Source organism: Phyllobates terribilis, unplaced genomic scaffold, assembly GCF_046119375.1.
Source record: "Phyllobates terribilis strain yellow unplaced genomic scaffold, ASM4611937v1 Scaffold_12__6_contigs__length_324123572, whole genome shotgun sequence".
In the NCBI taxonomy this organism is placed as follows: Eukaryota; Metazoa; Chordata; class Amphibia; order Anura; family Dendrobatidae; genus Phyllobates; species Phyllobates terribilis.
Window position 1 is genome coordinate 124,214,283 of NW_027362772.1, and position 19,595 is coordinate 124,233,877.

The following is a 19,595-nucleotide window of genomic DNA, read 5'->3' on the forward strand; positions in this document are numbered from 1 at the left end:
CTCACCAGGCCGTTGGTCTCTCACCATGCTGTGGTGTCTCACCAGGCCGTTGGTCTCTCCCCATACTGTAGTGTCTCACCAGGCCGTTGGTCTCTCACCATGCTGTGGTATCTCACCAGACCGTTGGTCTCTCACCATGCTGTGGTGTCTCACCAGGCAGTTCGTCTGTCACCAGGCCGTGGTGTCTCACCAGGCCGTGGTGTCTCACCAGGCCGTTGGTCTCTTGCCAGGCCGTTGGTCTCTTGCCATGCCGTTGTCTCTCACCATGCCGTTGTCTCTCACCAGGCGGCCGTGGTATCTCACCTGGCTGTTGGTATCTCACCAGGCTGTTGGTATCTCACCAGGCTGTTGGTCTCTCACCAGGCTGTTGGTCTCTCACCAGGCCGTTGGTCTCTCACCAGGCCGTTGGTCTCTCACCAGGCCGTTGGTCTCTCACCAGGCCGTTGGTCTCTCACCAGGCCGTTGGTCTCTCACCAGGCCGTTGGTCTCTCACCAGGCCGTTGGTCTCTCACCAGGCCGTTGGTCTCTCACCAGGCCGTTGGTCTCTCACCATGCTGTGGTCTCTCACCATGCGCTGGTCTCACCAGGCCGTGGTGTCTCACCAGGCGGTGGTCTCTCACCAAGCCGTGGTGTTTCACCATGCTGTGGTGTCTCACCAGGCCGTTGGTCTCTCCCCATACTGTAGTGTCTCATCAGGCCGTTGGTCTCTCACCATGCTGTGGTATCTCACCAGACCGTTGCTCTCACCAGGCCGTTGGTCTCTCACCATGCTGTGGTGTCTCACCAGGCAGTTCGTCTGTCACCAGGCCGTGGTGTCTCACCAGGCCGTTGGTCTCTTTTCAGGCCGTGGTGTCTCACCATGCCGTTGGTCTCTCACCATGCCGTTGGTCTCTCACCAGGCCGTGGTGTCTCACCAGGCCGTTGTCTCTCACCAGGCCATACTCAGGAGAAATTTCACAACAATTTTTGGGGTCTACTTTCTCCTCTTACCCTTGTGAAAATAAAAAATGTGGGGCTAAAAAATCATTTTTGTGGAAAAAGTTAGATTTTTTTATTTTCATGGCTCTACGTTATAAACTTCTGTGAAGCACCTAGGGGTTCAATGTGCTCACCACACATGTAGATAAGTTATTTGAGGAGTCTAGTTTACAAAATGGGGTCACTTGTGGGGGTTTACACTGTTTAGGCACATCAAGGACTCCCCAAACGCGACATGGCATTCGCTAATTATTCAAGCAAATTTTACATTCAAAAAGTCAAATGGCGCTCCTTCCCTTCCGAGCCTTGCCGTTAGCCCAAACAGTGTTTTTTCCCCACATTTAGGATATCGGCTTACTCAGGAGAAGTGGCACAACAAATGGTATGGTGCAATTTCTCCTGTTACCCTCATGAAAATGCAAAATTGGGGGCTGAAAAACATTTTTGTAGGAAAAATGAGAAAAATGTATTTTTACGGCTCAATGTCCTAAACTTCTGTGAAGCACCTGGGGATTCAAGGTGCTCACCACCAGGGCTGTGGATTCAGTAAGCCAAGCTCCAATCCGACTCCTCAATATCCATGACACCGACTCCAACTCCACGACTCCGACTCGTCATACATGGCTGATGTTTAAGTGATAAATTTACTGTAGCACAGATTAATCTCAGCTAAAAGTCTAGACCCTTAGATCAGGAATAGGACAGACATTGGGGAAGATAGTGCAGATAGTGACCTGGGCACAAATAAAGAAATTGGGGGTGGGGTTAGAACAGTCAATAAAGTAAGAAGGAATAGAGGTACAGAGACATACATAAAATGCATGTACACTAATGCCAGAAGCCTCACCAACAAAATGGAGGAATTAGAATTAATTTTGTTGGAAAATAATTATGACATGGTGGGGATATCTGAGACATGGCTGGACGAGAGCCATGACTGGGCAGTTAATTTGCAGGGCTATAGTCTGTTCAGAAATGACCGTACAAACAAGCGAGGGGGGTGTGTGTTTATATGTAAAATCATCCTTAAAACCCATCTTGCCGGAGGATATATATGAATCTAATGGAAATGTAGAGTCCCTGTGGGTGGAGATAAGGGGAGGGGGAAAAAATAATAAATTACTGATAGGGGTTTGTTATAAGTCTCCAAAAATAATGGACGCAGCGGAGAATATCCTCATAAAGCAAACAGATGAAGCAGCGACTCAAGGAGAAGTCATTATTATGGGGGACTTCAACTACCCTGAAATACATTGGGGAACAGAAACCTGTAGTTCAAGCAAAGGTAATAGGTTTCTGACAACTATGAGAGACAATTACCTTTCACAACTGGTTCAGGACCCAACAAGAAGGGGGGCACTGCTAGACCTAATATTAACCAATAGGCCAGACCGCATATCAAATATACGAGTTGGGGGTCACTTGGGTAATAGTGATCACAAAATAATAAGTTTTCATGTAACCTTTAATACAATGTGTAGTAGAGGGGTTACAAGGACACTAAACTTCAGGAAGGCAAATTTCCAACGGTTGAGAGATGATCTTAGTGCAATAAACTGGGACGATATCCTGAGACCTAAAGCTACACAAAGCAAATGGGAGACATTTATTAGCATCCTGAATAGGACCTGTGTATAATATATACCCTATCGGAATAAACATGCTACAAATAAGAGGAAACCACTATGGCTAAATAGAGCTGTAATGGGCGCAATAAGTGACAAAAAGAAAGCATTTAGAGAACTAAAGCAAGTAGGTAGTGATGAGGCATTAAATAAATCTAGAAAATTAAATAAATTCTGTAAAAACCAAATCAAGGCAGCAAAGATTGAGGCAGAGAGAATAATTGCCAGAGAAAGTAAAAATAATCCCAAAATATTCTTTAACTACATAAATAGTAAATAACTAAAAAATGATAGTGTTGGCCCCGTTAAAAATAGTCTGGGTGAAATGGTGGATGAGGATGAGGAAAAAGCCAATATGCTAAATGATTTTTTTTGCAACCGTATTTACACAAGAAAATCGCATGATAGAAAACATGATTAGCGATAACAAAAATTCTCCATTAAATGTCACTTGCTTAACCCAGCAGGAAGTACGGCGGCGTCTAAAAATCACTAAAGTTGACAAATCCCCGGGCCCGGATGGGATACACCCGCGAGTACTGCAGGAATTAAGTAAAGTCATAGATAGACCATTATTTTTAATCTTTAAAGATTCCATAATAACAGGGTCTGTACTGGCGTATAGCAAATGTGGTGCCAATATTCAAAAAGGGGACAAAAACTGAACTTGTAAATTATAGGTCAGTAAGCTTAACCTCTACTGTGGGTAAAATCCTGGAGGGTTTCCTAAGAGATGCTATGATAGAGTATCTGAAGAAGAATAACCTTATGACCCAATATCAACATGGGTTTACAAGGGACCGTTCCTGTCAAACTAATCTGATCAGTTTTTATGAGGAGGCAAGTTCCGGACTGGACCAAGGAAATGCAGTGGAAGTTGTGTATATGGACTTTTCAAAAGCTTTTGATATGGTTCCACACAAAAGGTTGATACATAAGATGAGAACAATGGGGATAGGGGAAAATATATGTATGTGGGTTAAGAATTGGCTCAGTGATAAGAAACAAAGGGTGGTTATTAATGGAACACACTCAGACTGGGTATCAGTTAACAGTGGGGTACCACAGGGGTCAGTATTGGGCCCCCTTCTTTTTAACATATTTATTAATGACCTTGTAGGGGGGCATACAGAGTAATATTTCAATATTTGCAGATGACACTAAACTCTGCAGGATAATCAATACAGAGGAGGACAATTTTATATTGCAGGAGGATCTATGTAAACCAGAAGCTTGGGCTGATAAATGGCAAATGAGCTTTAATGGGGATAAATGTAAGGTATGCACTTGGCAGAGGAAATGAAATGTATAATTATATGCTTAATTGTAAAACACTGGGCAAAACTGTAACTGAAAAAGACCTGGGTGTATTGGTGGACGACAAGCTCATGTTTAGTGGCCAGTGTCAGGCAGCTGCTGCAAAGGCAAATAAAATAATGGGATGCATTAAAAGAGGCATAGATGCTCATGAGAAGAACATAATTTTACCTCTATACAAGTCACTAGTGCGACCACACTTAGAATACTGTATACAGTTCTGGTCTCCAGTGTATAAGAAAAACATAGCTGAACTAGAGCGGGTGCAGAGAAGAGCGACCAAGGTTATTAGAGGACTGGGGGGTCTGCAATACAAAGACAGGTTATCACACTTGGGGTTATTTACTGTGGAAAAACGAAGGCTTAGGGTTGATCTTATTACTATGTACAAGTATATGAGGGGACAGTACAAAGACATTTCTACTGATCTTTCTACTCTGAGGCCTGAGACGGGGACAAGGGGGCATATTCTACATCTGGAGGAAAGAAGGTTTAATCATAATCACAGACGCGGATTCTTTACTGTAAGAGCAGTGAGACTATGGAACTCTTTGCCGTATGATGTTGTAATGAGTGATTCACTACTAAAATTTAAGAAGGGCATGGATGCCTTTCTTGAAAAGTACAATATTACAGGTTATATATACTAGATTCCTTGATAGGGCGTTGATCCAGGGAACTAGTCTGATTGTCGTATGGAGTCGGGAAGGAATATTTTTCCCCAATGTGGAGCTTAGTGTTTGCCACATGGAGTTTTTTTTGCCTTCCTCTGGATCAACATGTTAGGCTATGGGTTGAACTAGATGGACTTAAGGCCCCATCACACTAAGCGACGCTACAGCGATCCCGACAACGATACGACCTGTCACGGATCGTTGCTGCGTCGCTATGTGGTCGCTGGTGAGATGTCAGTCAGATCTTCCCAACGACGCAGCAGCGATGCGGCGACCCGTAACGATCTGTATAACGATGCACGCCTATGTGTTTCTGTGTCTGAGTCGTCAACGAGGTCGTTGGTAAGGTGTCAAACACACCGATACATGCTACCCAGCGGGGCCTCAACGATCAAAGAAATGTCCAGACCATTCCGACACGACCAGCGATCTCACAGCAGGGGCCTGGTCGCTGCTAAGTGTCAAACGTAGCGAGATCGCTACTGAGGTCGCTGTTGCGTCACAAAACTTGTGACTCAGCAGCGATCTCGCTAGCGATCTCGCTTAGTGTGATGGGGGCTTTAGTCTTCCTTCAACCTTAAAAACTATGTAAACTATGTTAAAACTATTTATAGGACATTTCATAACTTTCCCAAATTCTTATGAAAAAAATATTCCCCACAAACTGCATTGAACTACCGTACCCAATTTATTATATATTTTAGGATTTACAGTCGGTCCATTTTATACCGATTCCGACTCCACCAAAATGGACACGGAGTCCACAACTCCGACTCCACAGCAGTGCTCACCACACATCTAGATAAGTTCCCTGAAGGGTCTAGTTTCCAAAATGGGGTCATTTGTGGGGGGTTTCCACTGTTTAGGAAAATCAGAAGCTCCCCAAACGCAACGTGGCGTCCACTAATTCAAGCAAATTTTACATTCAAAAAGTTAAATGGCGCTTCTTCCTTTCCGAGCCCTGCCGTGCACCCAGTGGTTTTCCCCCACATATGGAGTATCAGTGTGCTCAGGAGAAATTACATAACAAATTTTGGAGTGCATTTTTTCCTGTTACCCTTGCAAAAATAAAAAAATCTGGGTCTAAAGTAACATTTTTGTGAAAAAAAGTTAAATGTTCATAGTTTTCTTCCCCATTCCAAAAATTCCTGTGAAGCACCTGAAGGGTTAATAAACTTCTCGAATGTGGTTTTGAGCACCTTGAGGGGTGCAGTTTTTAGAATGTTATCACTTTTGGGTATATTCTGTCATAAAGACCTCTCAAAGTCACTTCAAATATGATGTGGTCCCTAAAAAATGGTTTTGCAAATTTTGTTGGAAAAATGAGAAATCGCTGATCAACTTTTAACCTTTAATTTCCTAACAAACAAAAAAAAAATGGTTCCAAAATTGTGCTCATGTAAAGTAGACATGTGGGAAATGTTATTTATTAACTATTTTGTGTGACATATCTCTCTGATTTAAGAGCATGAGAATTAAAAATTTTAAAATTTTAGCCAAATTTCAGATTTTTTTATGCAAATTGTCTCTTCAGAGAAAAAGAGGACTTGTACTCTATAGCGCCACCTATTGGAAGTAGCAGTCCTACAAGTCACAATCAACCCTTTAACGAGTCGTGCAGTATGACTTAGGATAAAAAGATTTATCAAATAAATTTTACCACTATCATGAAGTACAATATGTCATAAAAAACAGTCTCAGAATCAGTGGGATCCGTTGAAGAATTCCAGAGTAATTACCTCATAAAGTGACAGTGGTCAGAATTGTAAAAATTGGCCTGGTCATTAATGTGCAAACAGCCTGCGGGGGTAAAGGGGTTAATATTTGGTTGCACACCCTTTGGAATAAATAACTTAAATCAATCGCTTCCTATAACCATCAACAAGCTTCTTACAACTCTCAGCTGCAATTTTGGACCACCCTTGTTTTGTAAACTGCTCCAGGTTTCTCATATTTGAAGGTGCCTTCTCCCAACAGCAATTTTAACTCCTTTACCCCGGGCCATTTTCCTTTTTTGCGCTTTCGTTTTTTGCTCCCCTTCTTCCCAGAGCCATAATTTTATTATTTTTAGGTCAATATGGTTGTGTGGTGGCTTATTTTTTGCGGGACTAGTTGTACTTTTGAACGACACCATTGGTTTTCCCATATCTTGTACTGGAGAAAGGGAAAAAAAATCCAAGTGCCGAGAAATTGCAAAAAAGTGCAATTCCACAGTTGTTTTTTTTTTTTTACCATGTTCACTAAATGCTAAAACTGACATGGCATTATGATTCTCCAGGGGTCAGTACGAGTTTGTAGATACCAAACATGTATAGGTACATTTTTATTTAAGTGGTGAAAAATAAATCCAAACTTTGTAAAAAAAAAAAAAAAAAAAAAAAGGTCTCCATTTTATGATGCCCTTAGTGTCTCCATTTTTTGTGATCTGGGGCCGGGTGAGGTCTTATTGTTTGTGCACCAAGCTAATGTTTTTATTGATACAATTTTGAGATAGATACGATCTTTTGATCGCCCACTATTGCATTTCATTGCAATGTTGTGGCGACCAAAACACTGTAATTCTGGTGTTTGATTTTTTTTCTCGTTACAGAGTTTACCAATCGGATTAATTATTTTTATATATTGATATATCTGGCGATTCTGAACACAGAGATACCAAATATGTGTATATGTGATTTTATTTTATTGTTTTATCTTGAATGGGGCGAAAGGTGAGTGATTTAAACTTTTATATTATTTTTAAAAACATTTTTTTTTTAACTTTACACTATCTTCAATAGTCACCATGGGAGACTAGAAGCTGCGATTGTCTGATCACCAGTACTACACACAGGCGATCATCACATGGCCTGTGTGTAGCAGAAATGCTCATTGACTATGAGCACCAACCGCTGGGCGGGGCCCATAGCCTCCTGGCAATAACAACCGCAGGGGTCTCCTGCAGACCCCGGGTTGTCATGCAAACCAATTGGCAACCCACGGTCATGTGACATGGGCTCCGATGGGTGGCACTAGTGGCGTCCTTCCTCCGCAGCCTTGTTAAATGCCGCTGTAAGAGATTGACAGCGCCATTTAACAATTCCACCCGTGGCTGTTAGGGCACATGACAGCTGATCAGATCAGCTGTTATGTCCCCGGAAAGGTGCAGGCTCATCGCTGGAGCCCGCATCAAAAGGAGAGACCCAACATGCGCTGTACATGTACGGCACATGTCGGAAAGGGTTTAAGATCTCTCCACAGGTGTTCAATGGGATTTAGATCCGGACTTATTGTTGGCCACATCAGAACTCTCCAGCGCTTTGTTTCCATCCATTTCTGGGGGCTTCTTGAAGTATGTTTGGGGTCATTGTCCTGCTGTATGACCCATGCCCTAGGACACAAACTCATCTTTCTGACACTAGGCACTACATGGTGACCCAAAATCCTTTGGTAATCTTCAGATTTCACGATGCCTTGCACACAGTCAAGACACCCAGTGCCAGAGACAGCAAAACAACCCCAAAACATCTTTGAACCTCCACCATATTTGACTGTAGGTACTGTATTCTTTTCTTTGTAGGTCTCATTTCATTTTTGGTAAACATTAGAATGATGTGCTTTACCAAAAATTTCTAGCTTGGTCTCATCTGTCCACAAGATGCTTTCCCTGAAGGATTTTGGCTTACTCACGTACATTTTGACAAACCACAGTCTAGCTTTTTTAGGACTCTGTGTCAGCAGTGGTGTCCTCCTGGATCTCCTGCCATAGCGTTTCAGTTCATTCAAATGTTAACGGATAGTTTTCACTGACACTGATGCACCCTAAGCTTGCAGGACAGCTTGAATTTCTTTAGAACTTGATTGGGACTGCTTATCCACCATCTGGACTATCCTTTGCTGCAAACTTTCATCATTTTTTTTCTGCTGTCCACATCCAGGGAGATTAGCTACAGTGCCATGGGTTGTAAACTTCTTGATTATGTTGCACACCATGGACAAAGGAACATCAGGATCTCTGGAGATGGACTTGTAACCTTGAGATTGTTGATCTTTTCAAGAATTTTGGTTCACCAGTCCTCAGACAGCTCTCTTCTTCTCTTTCAGTTCCCCATGCTTAGTGTGGCACACACAGACACCCAATGCAAAGATTGAGTCAACATCTCCCCTTTTTATTTGGTTTCAAGTGTGATTTTCATATTGCCCACATCTGTTATTTGCCACAGGTGAGTTGGAACAAGCATCACATGCTTGAAACAAAGTTGTTTACCCACAATTTTGGAAAGGTGCCAACAGTTTAGTCTGGCCCATTTTTGGGGTTTTGTGTGAAATTATATCCAATTTGCCTTTTTTTTCTTTTTTTGTGTTCTTCCAATACACACAAAGGAAATGAAAGTGTATAACAAAACATGTGTAATTGCAATAATTTTCTGGGAGAAATACTTCATTTTCTGGAACAATTTCAAGGGTGCCAACACTTTTGGCCATGACTGTGTGTGTATATACAGTTGTGAAAAAAAAAAAAACAGACAGCATAGTGTTATAGCAGAAGATGAGGTCCCCCAAGTTCAAAGACCCCATCTATGCTATATAAGTCTGACGGTTACCTTAGGTCAAAAACAACAACTAAATGTTCCTTCCTTGTATCAATAGAAACTAACGTGTCCTTGCTAGTCATCAGAATGTGTCTGATTAAATGTTTCAACACAATAATAGGCATCACGAGAACAGAAACCAGTTTTTATTTGCACAGCTAAATTGTATGATCGGACCATATATGGTAAATCCGTTTCTGCCTCCAGGGTGTATATAAACCCTATGCTTTGTAATAAAGTTAGAGTCTGTTGACGCATACTACCTGTCTTGTGTCTTATTCTCTCCGGGCCTGTATACTAAAGGATAGAAGAACCAGAAAGCAGTGACGACAAGCTGGCGCCCGAACAGGGACCTGAGTTAATCTGCCCAGGGGTGCTCGACCGGTCCGAGATGTGGGACGAGCGAAGCTCTCTGTTGGTGATATATACAGCGCTGATGTAAGAATAGCTGTTATATTCTACCTAAATTATATCACTACATAGAAGAGACTCCCTCACCCCCGAGCGGTCGGCTCCCAGGTAATTCACAGATTGTTGTCTGGCTCAGGTCCCTTTGAACTAGTAGAATCCCCTCTGATAAATTGTCAGTCCTACCTTCTATCCTTTGGAAAAACTTAAGAATGACAGCATGGATCCGATGATTGTGTTGTGTGTGTGTCTCGGGATCGGTGTTTTTGGTCTGTTTTTCTGGTTGGCGTATAAGTCCTGGAGGGCAAGTAGTGGCGTGGTTCAGAAATCTTTGTGGCCCATTGTCTAAGTGATTGAGGAATCTACTCTGAGTGAGGAGAACCGAAAGAATGGGGAGCCAAAATGCCATAGAAGGCGTTACAGCCAAAGACTTAGTAGTACGCAGAGAAGGGAAACAGGCACTGATTGGAATTGACAAAATATTGTGTAAGGCAGGAATGAATGAAAATGGAGAGATGAACGGAGAGAAATGGAAATCCTTCTTTAACTCCTATCATGGATGGCTGAGAGATAAGGGTCTGTTGGAGGCAGTGGATGTATGGATGAATGCATGCGCTCATTTTGAAGGAAGAATTGAAGAATTAGGAAACGGATGTTACAGACTGACAAAAACCGGAATGACAGATTTTCCTCCCTATCTGCCCCCGACGTCACCCCCACCCCAGTACCAGAATTCCCAGGAACCGAATTGCTGGGTTTGCCCCAGATGTGGACAGCAGAATCCCTTGACTGTAGATATCTGTGTGGCATGCGGAGGACCAAGACCCCACCCAGCTAGACTATTCCCAATGAGGACGGTAGTTGTGCCAGGAGCACCGGCAGCAGCAGTAGGGGACGCAGTTGTTCCAGGTCAAGAAGCCCGTACAATGTTAATGTATAGACCATGGAGTCCCTCAGAACAATTGGCGTTGATTTCCCAGTTGCCAGATCCGTCCCAGTCCCCGATGGGTTTTTCCAGAATGATAAGAACCATACAGGATACGTACAATGCAACTAGGTTGGATTTACAAGGGGTAATTAAGGGAAAATTGGCAGATGAAGCCCGCTATGATAGGTTGACAGACGAAACGTACAAGCAGTATAACAATAGGACCGGACCCAAAGACGCAGAACCCAATAATGCAGCGGCCGGAGTCCTGTTCACAACAGCATTGGTAAAAGCATGACATAATACAGGCAAAGAGAGCTGCCAGAATACATATAGTAGAGACGACCCCCAGAAACAACAGAGGCAGAGGACAGACTGCAGGAGGGGGACAGAGACTATGTTATGGATGTAGAAAGCCAGGACATTTTAGAAAGGACTGTAGGACCAACCCGTATCCAGATGCTCAGAGTACGGGTCCTCCAGCCAACCAAACAACGCCCCCATAGGATGAGGGTAGCTTGCACATGAACCCCCTCCTCTCCTTACCCCCAACTCCCAGTTGTATAGTGCAGGTGAACCTACCAGGGGGACATGAAATCGATTTCCAAGTAGATACGGGGGCCGACAATTCAGTAATTACGCGAGGTGATTGGCCATACACTGACACTGATTTTTCACATCATGTCATTGCCACCCCTTTCAATTCCCCGTCTGTCCTGCTCCCTGTCACTAAAAAAATTCCCCTGCAAATTCAAGGAGCTACTGTACATAGCCAGCTCATGGTATCGCCCCGAGGTCAATGTAACCTTTTGGGAAACGATGTATTGTCTCAATTACAAGCACATATCGAATATCATCCTGATGGCACCGTCACCATGACCCCAGGTTTAAAACCAAGCACCCTTTGCAAAATTATGTCACTAGATATTGCCAGCATAGAAGAGACAAACGATTTTCCCCTGATATTGGAGCAGGCTGTACCCTACGACTTTTGGGCCTCAGATAACACAGATGTTGGTAGGTTAAGAGTTCAACCAGTAATGGTGAATCTAAAACCATCGAGCCATCTTGCCTCAACAGAAGCAGTATCCCCTTAGCTCGGCTCAGGAGAATGCCATAGCCCAGCAAGTCCAAAAATTACTACACAGGGGAGTCTTAGTCAAAACCCAGTCCCCTTGCAACACTCCCCTGTTCCAAGTAAAGAAAAAGAGCGTGCCAGGACAACCAGCCGCATATAGAATGGTCCATGACCTCCGGTTGGTTAACAAAGCCACAGAACTTCTAACACCAGTTGTGCCCAACCCGCATACTCTTCTGTCACAGATACCTTCTAACTCTCTTTGTTTTTCAGTGGTCGATTTGGCAAATGCATTTTTCAGTGTACCATTACATCCTGACTGCCAGTACTTGTTTGCTTTCACGTTCCAGGGCAGTCATTATACATGGACAGTGTTGCCACAGGGTGCCCAGAATTCACCCACAATATACTGGAGGGATGGTCTGAACCACATATCGTTGTTCTGCAATATGTCGATGACCTGCTCATTTGTGCCCCCTCCAGGAAACAATGTCATAACGCAACTATATCACTTATGTTGTTTATCACGCTGGCTGCAAGGCGTCGAAAAATAAGCTTCAGTTTTGTAAATCTTCAGTCACCTTTTTGGGTCATTGCATTACACCAGGAGCCCGCCATTTGACAAATGCACGTAAACTAGCAGTACAGACATTCACCGTCCCCATTAATGTTGCAGCCCTCAGAACTTTTCTTGGACTTGTTTCCTATTGCAGACAGTGGATTCATGCCATCTGTGTTTTAATGCAGCCCCTCTATGACTGTCTTACCCCAACACCTTTTGTACTAACACCAGAGGCAATAGACTCTTTTTATTCTCTCAAAAAACGTATTTTGGCCGCTCCAGCTTTGGGTACACCTAATTATGAGCTCCCATTTACTCTGTACCTTCACGAGCAAGCTGGACATGCAGCAGGAGTTTTAACTCAAACACACGGTGATAATCAGAGACCTGTTGCCTATTTTAGTGGCAGATTGGATGCGGTAGCCAGAGGTGCACCATCCTGTGTACGTGCTCTGCATGCTGTTGGACTGCTACTCCACAAATCTGCAGACATTGTTCTAGATCATCCGCTCACCGTGCTAACACCTTATGATGTCTATACTATATTGAATCAAGTGCAACCCGCTCACCTCTCAGCAGCACGTCATCTCAGGTTACAATGTGCACTGTTAATGCCTCCCAATGTTTCTTTACAGAGGTGTACTACTTTGAACCCAGCAACTTTGTTACCTCTCTCGGATCTGAAGGAGGGGTCAGGTACTGTGCTTTATAAGGAAGATCCAAGAGAGGATGTTCCTCATGACTGTGTACAAATGATGGCACAAGAAACCGCAGGTTTACCTACTGTATTTGAACATGAATTAGAAAATGCAGATTTTGAATTTTTTGTAGATGGATCCCGTCATCGGGACGATTCAGGTACTTTCCATACTAAATGGAAGTAATCCTGCGCTGCTATAGTTAGGCCGTAATAGTTGGGGTTGGAAAGGGGGTAAAGGGTAGAGTAGAATGTTCTGATGCACAATTCAGTTTTTAAAAAAAATTTTATTTTAAAATAATGTCACATAAAATATCATATAAAATTAGCACTTGAGGATGTTGTAAGAAAGTTTTTTTGTATAAAAATGCAATTAAAAGTGGGTTGTCCTTTCTGGTAGAGGTCCTTTGTGAGTTCCTTCTAGTTTTGGCTTGTTATATTTCTTAGCCAGTTGTGATCTGGATGTATTCTGGGTGAAGAAGAGAATATTAATTATAAGGGGTTTTGAACCCGCGGTTCCTATAGCAATGAGTTGGAGGTCCTCTTTTTAGGGAGGAAGGTAATTTACCTGTTATCAGTCCAGGTGGGATTCACGGTGAAGATGAACAGAGTTAGTCTAGACGGGTAGTGTTTGTGCCCTCTTATGGACACCAGGGGTAGGAGTAGCTGTTCAGGATACAAAATGTACGTTAGAGTATGGAAGTGGGGTGTCACAGGTGGTAGGGTGTATTGTTTTACCTGTAAGAGGACTTTATTAGATTCCCAGGATGTGCGTGAGGGTTTTGGCAGTATAGATGGATGTTTTGCCGGTCCTGGATCGTGGGCGGCTTCTGCGTCAGGGATGCCTAAACAGTACTAGTGGAAGTATAGTTAGTATATAAACGTGGAAAGGCAAATAATATGGGTCATAGAGAATACCAGTGGGATAATTTAATGTTACCTCTTGAGTTTTGATGCTTGAGGGTACACTTTTTCCTTTTGGACTCACCAATATAGTAGCCGTGATCAGGGAGGCAGTGTGTGTGCTTAGGTTTAGGGCACTTAGTCTGCTGGTCCTTTTGGCTCACTAGTAGAGGTGGTCACAGTCAGAAGGGTGCTTACAGGGGGTACTGTACCCTAGGTAAAAAGTATTTGCATAGATGGCGTTTTGCTGGTATACAGTCTCTAATATAAGCAGTGTGTGCACTCTATAGTGTGGTCCTCATGGGAGCAGAGCTCCGTAACTTACAGTTCGTTGTCTGTCAGGATGAGTCCCACTGACAGGGAGTGATTAGCGTCCTGCTTGTAAAATCCTGGGAGTCTCAGTTGGCAGCGGAGGTGAGGAGGGCAGTGGAGGAGGGGAGAGGAGTCAGAGAGAGGGGGGAGAGATAAGAGAGACGCAGGGAGTATGACAGGGTCCCGGCCGGAGACCAGCTGTGCTCCCTTGCGTTCAGCGTCTTCCGTCGGCAGTCTGTGGACGGCGGGGAGGACCTGTGGCAGGCGTCTCGTGCTAGTGCAGTAGGACCTGCGTGACGTCAGAGCACGTGACGGCACATGTGACCCGTACCGGTACGGAGGCTTACAGGGACCAAGAAACCAACGCGTTTCGAGAAACAGCGGTTCTCTTCCTCAGGGATGGTCAGTGGCTGTAAGTTGGTCACTTATATATGCGCGTTCCTGCATAGAATTGGTGGGGGCAGGGTCAACTGAGTGTTTTGGCATGGTGTGGTCAGTGAAGGGGTTAATCGTCATTAAAGGCAAACAGCTCAATCTCAGAGTTGAGTCCTTTTGGCCTCAATGTGTCTAGATTGAATATCCACTTACTTTCAATCCTAGACATTTGTTTTATGTAATCCCCTTTGCTCCATTGTTTGTGAATCTTCTGTAGTCCTGTAACCGTGGTGCCCTTTATAGAGCATCCATGTTTTTCTGCGTAGTGCTGCAAGGAAAAAAGCCAACAGTTTTCTCAATAAGTGAGGATTTTTCATTCATTTGGGGGTTGCGAACTGTGGGAGCAATGAGATTTCCCAGGTTTTTGGCTTTCCTGTAAATGAATCTTGGTTTTGGTGGGATCAGGTCACCTATCAATTTGTTGTTATGGAGGATATGCCAGTGTTTGGTGATAATTTTTCTTAGTAGTTGTGTGTTGGAGTTGTATTGTGTTATAATTGGGATATTAAGTTGTGTGTTTACTTTAGTGGAGTCAGTTTTTTTGGGGGGGGGGGGTTTGAAAAAGTTGTCTGGGCATGGCTTGGATTTGGTTTTTCACTTTCTGTAGGAATTGCATGTTGTATCCTTTTTCTAGAAATTTCTGAGTTAGTTGAGAGGCTTCTTCATTGAAATCCTCAGTATTGGAGCAATTCCTATGCAGTCGCGTATACTGGCTACGTGGGATGTTTAGTAACCAGCTGGGGAGGTGGCAGCTGTCCAAAGATATAAAACTATTCGCATCTGTTGGTTTAATATATGTTTTTGTTTGGATTTTTTGATCCTGGATGTGAATATTGAGGTCTAAGAAGTTAACCTGTTTTTTACTAGTGTTGGCGGTGAATTCCAAGAAAAATTCATTGGTATTGATCTCCTTAATGAAGGAGTCGAGGGATTCTTGGTCGCCCGACCAGATGAACAAAATGTCATCAATGAATCTGTGCCACATTATTAGATTGGGTCTCAGTGTTCCCCCTGGGTGGATGACAGACTCCTCCCATTTGCCAACATACAGGTTGGCATAACTTGGTGTGAATCTCGTGCCCATTGCTGTGCCCCACTGTTGAGCATAGAAGTGTTTGTCGTGTTTAAAATAGTTGTGTGTGAGTATAAATTTCATACATTCCTTAATATACATGATTTGTTCTTTTGGTAGCTTATTCTGTTTCAGGAGGAAGTGTGTAGCGGCATCGCAGCCTGCGTCATGTTGAATCACTGTATATAGAGAAGAGATGTCCAGAGAGCCTAGAATGAAGTTGTCGCACCATTTGATTTTTTGTAGGAGCTTGAGCACATGTTGGCTATCTTTTAAGTATGTGGGCAGGAGTGGTATTAGGTCTTGTAGATGTTTATCTACAAACCTAGATAGATTAGATGTTAGGCATTGAATGCCTGAAATTATGGGTCTGCCTGGGGGATGGGAAAGTGATTTGTGTATTTTTGGTAAATAATAGAATGCTGCAAGCCTAGGGTGTGGGATGGTGATGTACTCAAATTCCTGTTTGGTAAGAAAGCCTTGGTCTAATCCTTTAGTGGTTAGTTTTTTTAGGTCCTTTAAATATATATTTGTGGGGTCCTCTCTCATGGTTTTATAGGTTCTTGTATCGCTTAGGAGTCTAGTGGCTTCCATTTGGTAATGTTCAGAGTCTAGTATAACTAAACCTCCTCTTTTATCCGCTGGGCGGATAATGATGTTCTGGTTCTTTTGTAGAAGGTTAATGGCTTTCCTTTCGGAGGCATTAAGGTTATATTGGAATTGGTTGCATTTTTTGTTACTTAGATTACGAATGTCAGAAATGACGTTATTTTGGAAACTTTCGAAAGCTGGTGAATATTCTTTTAATGGATGAAATTTGGATTTATTTTTTAGGTCTCTATGGACGTATTTCAGAGTGAGAGGATTGTTTGATTCATTACGGCACCCTTCGTTCTGGTGTTTTGAGTAATATTTTTTAAGTGCTAATTTACCCATGAACTGTTTTACTCCGATAAAGGCTTGGGACTTGTTAAATCCTATGGAGGGAGCATATTTGAGGCCTTTGGTTAGAAGGCTGCTTTCATTGGGTGTGAGGTGGTATTTACTGAGGTTAAGAATGGTGTTGGCTTTTTGATTTATTTCCTCTGTGTGTATCTTTTTCTTTTTGGAGAGTTGCCCTCCTCTACATCCCCTCTGGCGTCTTTTCTTTGCACCACTTGAAAAAAATTCGAGGAGCTAGTTTTCTTGCGAACTTCTGGGGGTTTGGAGTTGGTGTCCCGGTTCTTTCTTTTAGAAGTGTTGTTGGGAGCTGTATCCGATCGGTACACAGCAGTGGATGGGGATTCATTAATGGTATCCAAAATTTCAAACCTGTTGCTTAAGGTGGTGGGAGTGGCTGGAGGAGGTGGGACAGATATAGTCATGAGGGATGGGATTACGGGATTAATGGGATTAGGGGGAGGATTAGAAAGATTGGGATGGGTGTTGGGCCTATTCTGATGGGGGCTGGTGTCCTGGGATATGTGGGATTGTCTGTCTGGGGTGATGTGTATAGAAAAGCATTCCTCAGATTGTGAAGGGCTTAAAGGTGTAGGACTTGCTACCACTTCATCAAGAGTTACGAAGGTGGCGCTAGCTGGTACTCGTGGTGGTGTTATACTGCTTATATTAGAGACTGTATACCAGCAAAACGCCATCTATGCAAATACTTTTTACCTAGGGTACAGTACCCCCTGTAAGCACCCTTCTGACTGTGACCACCTCTACTAGTGAGCCAAAAGGACCAGCAGACTAAGTGCCCTAAACCTAAGCACACACACTGCCTCCCTGATCACGGCTACTATATTGGTGAGTCCAAAAGGAAAAAGTATACCCTCAAGCATCAAAACTCAAGAGGTAACATTAAATTATCCCACTGGTATTCTCTATGACCCATATTATTTGCCTTTCCACATTATATACTAACTATACTTCCACTAGTACTGTTTAGGCATCCCTGACGCAGAAGCCGCCCACGATCCAGGACCGGCAAAACATCCATCTATACTGCCAAAACCCTCACGCACATCCTGGGAATCTAATAAAGTCCTCTTACAGGTAAAACAATACACCCTACCACCTGTGACACCCCACTTCCATACTCTAACGTACATTTTGTACCCTGAACAGCTACTCCTACCCCTGGTGTCCATAAGAGGGCTCAAACACTACCCGTCTAGACTAACTCTGTTCATCTTCACCGTGAATCCCACCTGGACCGATAACAGGTAAATTACCTTCCTCCCTAAAAAGAGGACCTCCAACTCATTGCTATAGGAACCGCAGGTTCAAAACCCCTTATAATTAATATTCTCTTCTTCACCCAGAATACATCCAGATCACAACTGGCTAAGAAATATAACAAGCCAAAACTAGAAGGAACTCACAAAGAACCTCTACCAGAAAGGACAACCCACTTTTAATTGCATTTTTATACAAAAAAACTTTCTTACAACATCCTCAAGTGCTAATTTTATATGATATTTTATGTGACATTATTTTAAAATAAAAAATTTTTTAAAAACTGAATTGTGCATCAGAACATTCTACTCTTATCCTTTACCCCCTTTCCAACCCCAACTATTACGGCCTAACTATACCAGCACAGGATTACTTCCATTTTGTTTGTACATTGGATCCTTTCCAATCTCGTCCACCTGTGGTAGGGGGACTATCCTTTGCGGCAGGTAATCCAGGCCCACCTACCAGCGCCCACACACCACACTAGTGACATTTTACTTTCCATACTGGATATGCAGTTGTCTCCCTCAATGCAGTAATCAAGGCAGAACCAATGCTCCCACACCAATCGGCTCAAGAGGCCAAACTTAGGGCCCTAACCGAGGCCTGTAAATTAGCAAAAGGTAGTGTTGTTAACATTTACACGGATTCTAGGTACGCATTCGGTATAGCGCATGATTTTGGTCCAATATGGAAATCAAGAGGTTTCCTGACGGCAGCAGGACACCCCATAAAGAATGCTGATGCGGTCCAGCAGTTAATTTTTGCGCTACAATTACCCAAACAAGTAGCTGTCATAAAGGTAAGAGCACATACCAGACGCACCGACCAGGTAAGCAGAGGTAATGCGATGGCAGATGCAGCAGCAAAAACAGCAGCCTGCAAGCCGCAACAAGGGTCAACAGTACGTCAGATAAGTGCCCCTAAAAACCCCTTTGTGTCGGAGGACATCTTATCCCAAATGCAGGCTCAGGCTCTGAAGGAGGAGGTTGATAAGTGGTTGAAGGAAGGTGCATGCCTGAATGAAGCAAATGGGGTATGGGGGAAAGGGACACGACGATGCCTTCCAAGGGCACTGTACCCAGCGGCTGCCCAGATGCTACATGGGCCAGTACACCAATCTAAAACGGCTGTGATGAATGTGATGCAGAAACATTGGGTGGCACCAGGATTCTCCACCTGTATTGAACGACTGATAAAAGGGTGCATGATATGTGCTACACATAATCAGGGTAGAGTAGTTAAAACACCACCCAAACACACCCCCGGCCCCTCTATCCATTCCAGAGACTGCAAATTGATTATATTCAGCTGCCGAAGTCAGGATCATGGGAATATGTGTTGATCTGTATTGATTTGTTCTCAGGATGGCCAGAGGCTTTCCCGATTGCCAAAGCCACGGCTGCGGCAACCGCAAAGAAACTGCTTGCGGAGGTGGTCTGCAGGTATGGGGTACCAGAGGTAATTGAGAGTGACAGAGGTACACACTTCACGGGTGAAATAATGAATGAAGTCATGTCAGCTCTAGGAATTCAACAAGCATTCTATACCCCATATCACCCACAAAGTAGTGGTAAAGTGGAAAGACTGAATGGGACATTGAAATTAAAAATTCAGAAAGCCATGGCTGAGACAGGAAAACCATGGCCGGATTGTTTACCGCTTGCTCTGTTTTCAGTAAGATACACGCCCAATAAAAAGACTGGACTCTCTCCATATGAGATATTGTTTGGCAACGTACCCAGCCTAGGGTGTTTCTATCCGCAAGCATTAGAAGTGAACAACCATGTGCTAAGTTCCTACGTGAGGGCTTTA

At 43.4% G+C, this 19,595-nt stretch overlaps 1 protein-coding gene and 1 long non-coding RNA gene across 3 annotated transcripts in view; one reads left to right on the forward strand and one right to left on the reverse strand.

Annotated features, from left to right (window-relative positions):
* LOC141172257 (uncharacterized) overlaps positions 1 to 14,367 on the reverse strand; it is a 38,950-nt gene extending 24,583 nt beyond the window's left edge. The window contains exons 1-3 of one of the 2 annotated variants that reach the window (XM_073656256.1): positions 14,067 to 14,367; positions 13,827 to 13,954; positions 13,577 to 13,693 (exon numbers count right to left, since the gene is read on the reverse strand). The gene's annotated coding sequence lies outside the window, so the exon portion shown is untranslated. Of the gene's footprint in view, positions 1 to 13,576; positions 13,694 to 13,778; positions 13,955 to 14,066 lie in introns of both variants that reach the window. The other variant, XM_073656254.1, reaches the window with a different exon arrangement.
* LOC141172258 (uncharacterized) lies at positions 14,091 to 18,063 on the forward strand. The gene is made up of 5 exons (XR_012252446.1): positions 14,091 to 14,465; positions 17,221 to 17,396; positions 17,481 to 17,597; positions 17,670 to 17,767; positions 17,867 to 18,063. It is a non-coding gene; the product is annotated as an uncharacterized lncRNA (long non-coding RNA).
* The last annotated feature ends 1,532 nt before the right edge of the window (positions 18,064 to 19,595 follow it).